We start from the raw sequence: 5,151 nt of genomic DNA, 5'->3' as shown, positions 1-5,151 counted from the left end.
ATAGAATGCTTGCATATTTACAAATTCTTAGTCATTAGCAACATATATTAAGGTCACATGCACAACATTAGATTCCTGGCATTACAACAATTTGTAAGCCACTAGCAAATGTGTTAAAATCAACTGAATAATCTTAGATTCCTAGAATAAAAACAACTTCTCAGTCATTGGCAATATGCATTATGTCACCTGAATAACCATGGAGTGCTAGCATAACTAAAACTTCTGAGTCATATAGCAATATATGTTAAAGTCATCTGGATAACTTTGGATTTTACAGTCTTGGCCAAAATGTTTGCATACTGTTCTATAGTGATGTTATTATCTACATGCATGGAGTAGTTATTGAGTAAATGCCCGAGTAGTAACAGTAAAGGTAGCGTATGATCGGACGAATATCTATGAGTTGTTATTTTGATCTGTATAAGTTAGTTTGAGAATTTGTTCGTCAAAACATACATACACACCTGTTTTGTATAAAAGGGGTGTACATTTGGTATTATCTTTTTCGAAACAGATCAACGCTTTGTTCAAACTGTTTCTCTGTACCTGGTGTAGAGTCATACCTCATCACGTGCCAGAAGTAATAGGGTGTCAAACTGTTCGACTACCGAGAAATGGGATGAAGCAAATGGATATTACCAGAACAGTAAGGTAACCCCAGTGTACTGTATTCAGAATTCTGAAACGTCATCGGATTACAGGAAACGTTGTTCCAGTAAAGTCTACCGGTAGACGCCGTAAAACTACTGCCCGAGATGACCGTGTTTTGATCAGGTTAACACTTCGAGTCAAAATAAGTCTTGCAACACTTTAGGACAGGAATGGAATGAACACATTCATTACAGGGTATCCAGAAGAACAGGAAATAGGAGACTGACTAAATAAGGTTATTTTTCAAGAAGAGCTACCACCAAATCAATATTTTCCAGAATTTACTGCCGTCACCATGTTATTTGGGCAAGACAACATGCCAGCTCGTTCAGGTTTTATAGAATATTTTGAATTCTACATTTGTGATTTCGTTTGTGATAATAATCTTTAAATCTGTGATTCAGTAAATCGTTAAGAGAAACCTAAGACAGTCATGTCAATGGGGAGAGTTATTTATTTGCTGCTCAAATTGTTTCTTAAGAAATTATATTATGTTTATTAGAAACTTGATATGGAATTCAATTCATGTGAAGATACAGTAATGCACATGTGTCATTAAAACTAAAATTGGTTTTAAAATTTAAAATATAAGGTGCCACAAAATTAAGAGAGACATTTTGAATGTTTATTACATTGTTACGACAGCGGAAGACACGTGACTGTGGTAACACGTAATGAGTATCTCGAACGTCCCTGAAGGCTCGAGTGTTTGCCAGACGCCCTCTATTTTGTATATATAAGACCGGCGACATGTGACGGCATAAATAATTGAATAAGTAAAGTAAGTAAAGTGTGTAAATCATTGTTAATTATAGCGTGTGTTTACCTTAAAGTTACTGTGGAAATTAAGTGTATTGCAAAGTTGTATTGAGAAAGAATAAACTAGTTTTATTTAAGAAAGAACTTGTATCGCTGAAGTTCTTCCGAAAGAATTTTTACGGGTAATTAACAAACGACCAGAGGCGTAACAACATCATAATATTTGCTCCCTATAATCATAGAGTTGGTAGACTATGTGGGGAATGACCAAGGTACTCAATAGGCATAATACAAATATGGGCTCCAAAAAATCAATAATGACAAAAAGTTTTACTTTAAACTATAATTGCTACTCACGTTTATCGGTTTCTCTACCCAAACAAGGAAAGAAACCATCGCTAAGATACCAAACCAGAAAGTGATCAATACACCAAATATTGCATCTTTCTTCTTCTTGCTTCAGTCGAGATAACTCTACAACTACTTTATCATTAACGTCAGTTAAAGCCTAAATCCACTCTATGTGTTACTGGGCAGTGCACGATGGCATCATTTAAATGCAGTACATATTAGTGTTAAATAAAAACCATAATTCTATTGTAAACGATGTTATCACTATCCCTTGAAGTTAGCTTAGAGAAATTTGGTGTTCTTTTAAAAAGCTTAAGTATAGGGTGAAACAGGAATTACCACCCAATAATAGACGAACATTAGATGACTGTAGCATGTAGAATATTTAATACTTTGTACACTATACAGTTGGTGTCTTGACTTTAATATTACTACAGTTGGAAGTTATATATTCCTGACTGTTGATATGCAGTTTGTTTATCAAAATATCATGGTCATGTCAGGGTAGGCATCAGTTACACTATGATCCTAGGCATTACGTACAGGAAACCAAAGTTAAGTCAAAACATGTCCTGATTAATACAGACTCTAGCTAGGAGGTCGATCGAGAGCGTAACCATTTTGTACTCGTGCATTTTACAGTGTAACATTAAATTTTAATATTGAAAGTCATGTAGGGATGATCTATGTATAGATGCATTCTTTTTTGGCACTGCCATCCCTATGTGCTATTGTTAAAGACTAATCAATTTCGTTTTACATTTACAAAATGTTTTTATTACTTGTAATAATAATAAAAGAAGGACATGGAGAAAGTGCCCAATTAACCAACCGAAAAATTAGGCCCTCAGCACCACCATATACTTTTATAAGTTACGGCCTTCATTGCCGATTGAATTTATAACAAAACTCACCAACACAGAAATCAATATGTTGAAACCGATAAAAACAATGAAATAAATGTTAAATAGCTGAAGAAAAAGAAATTCATCCAACTAGGTTCATTTATCTCGAATAGGAAGCTTAATTAAATATTTCACCAAAAGGGATAAAAAAGTTATAAAATGGTAGAATCATTTCCATTTAATCAAAATAACAAAACTTAACCACAATAAAAAAACTTAAAACTATAAATATTATTTTTTCTATTGCTTGCAGATTGATTGTTGCCGATCTTAGTTAGAATTTAATACTCGGATAAAAATATTTTTGGTGAAGGTGTAAAATAAAGACACTAATGTAAGAATGTGAACAGAGAATACAGTTCGATATTTTTTTCTGGACCTTCTAATGATATGAAGCTCTGCCGCTCTGGGATCAGACTCAGTTATAATCCGGATATGCACAGAGGCTTGCATGAGAATAGCTTCTCACAACAGGTTAAGGTCAATGATATGTTGACTTGCTTGTCGGACGTTACGTATGTCTCTCACAAGTGACCTTGTTGGATCTCATTTCCTAACAGTAGACAAATAGTCACAAGCAAGTGAAAAACTGGGATCAGACTAAGTTTCTGGACCTTCTAAGGATATGAAACTCTGCCGCTCTGGGATCAGACTCAGTTTCTGGACCTTCTAAGGATATGAAGCTCTGTCGCTCTGGGATCAGACTCAGTTTCTGGACCTTCTAAGGATATGAAGCTCTGCCACTCTGGGATCAGACTCAGTTTCTGGACCTTCTAATGATATGAAGCTCTGCCGCTCAGGGATCAGACTCAGTGTATAATCCGGATATGCACAGAGGCTTGCATGAGAATAGCTTCTCACAACAGGTTAAGGTCAATGATATGTTGACTTGCTTGTCAGATCTCATTTGTTAACAGCAGACAACTACTCACGAGCAAGAGAAAAACGTTTATTTTAAAAGTGTCAACGCATAGTAAGAATTGAAATTTTCAACCTTAACGACGCATTACGCACGTGTAGTCTAAAAATCCATGTTATACACCACTTAGTGTCCAGGTATAGCTGTTCCTAATTTGAAACTAAAATGGCAACTAATCGCCAACTCTCGCCACCACAAAGGCTTTGGTCTACTCGTTGTGTCTGATAATGGGATTTACTATTACTTTTATAACACGTACACAGCTCAAAATGCGGAGGGTGTTCAGTGACATCACATCTCAAACTTTGAACACTTGCACGCTAAACACTAGGCCACTCCTGACCTGTACAATACGAATAATAGTTTTGTGCGAGCTAAAACCTTTGTTTTTACAAAGCTCTACTACTGCTTTTCGTATATATAACCTACAGTAAAAGGATGCTAGAAAACCATAACACTTTCATATACAACTTGGTGTATTTTCATTTCATAATCAAAATCCTAACCTAATCATACAATGTTTTTTAATCAATTGGTTGATTGAAAGACGTAATATTTTCGACAAACCTCCGGGTTTGTTTTAGGTGTATTATAATGTTCACAAGTAACTTCATTTTACCTTATGATATTGTAAACACAGGACACTACTGGTCACGTGACGGGTGTTCTTACTAACCAAAGGTTTTGTTGATCACAGGGTAATGATTATTCCATTGGAGCATCTTCTTTCTTGCTGTGTGTTTTGTACAATACATAAGGATTCCCATCGCATATATTGTAGTTAATAACATACTTTAGGTTAATCATGCATAAATAATTATTCCGCTATTTTTTGTCTACTATGACATACATTAATATGTATTTTAGTGACTCGTCTACAGCTGCATATAAATTTGTCACACAGAATCATTGCTATGATTTGTACAGTGAGGTTTGTTGAAAGGTAGAGATATGGTATTTGTGATTTTTTCTCTATTCAGTAAAAACTATTAAGCCCGTACAAACAAAATATAGTTAGACAACATTATATTTACTTTGAATTAATAGGATTGTTTCAAGTATTATTATACAAAAGTAAAATATCTAACGATTTATTTACATATTTAGAAAGATTAAACAATATTGTTTTTAATGAAATAAGCCACATGAAACGTAGGTAATATAAGTCTAGTCCTTTTTATTATTATTATTGGATCACGTTTATGTTTTTTGTTGTTATTTTTTCCTGAGGTATTACTGCATGTAATTCAGGTGAACATTGCTTTTCACTAAAATAAGACTGACCAAGGTTTGATGTTGGCGCAGAAATCGGAAAGTATTACTCTACAGTTGATACGCTTAGTGTATGTAAGACTAATCAATAATGTTCGTGTGCGCGTTTCACCCGTCGACCTGATCAAAACCAATCATTTGTCCAAAAGGGCCCACTATTCCTTGTTTATGAAACAGCAATATTACCGACATTTCGACATTTCCCAACACCTGGAGCCTAATATTGCTGCTATATTAAAGTGATTTATCTTCGTACGTCCGCGGACCGTGGCAAGGCCTCGAGATTCTGGG

The sequence above is a fragment of the Limulus polyphemus genome, unplaced genomic scaffold, assembly GCF_000517525.1.
Source record: "Limulus polyphemus unplaced genomic scaffold, Limulus_polyphemus-2.1.2 Scaffold3632, whole genome shotgun sequence".
Taxonomy (NCBI): domain Eukaryota; kingdom Metazoa; phylum Arthropoda; class Merostomata; order Xiphosura; family Limulidae; genus Limulus; species Limulus polyphemus.
This window is presented reverse-complemented; position numbering follows the sequence as displayed.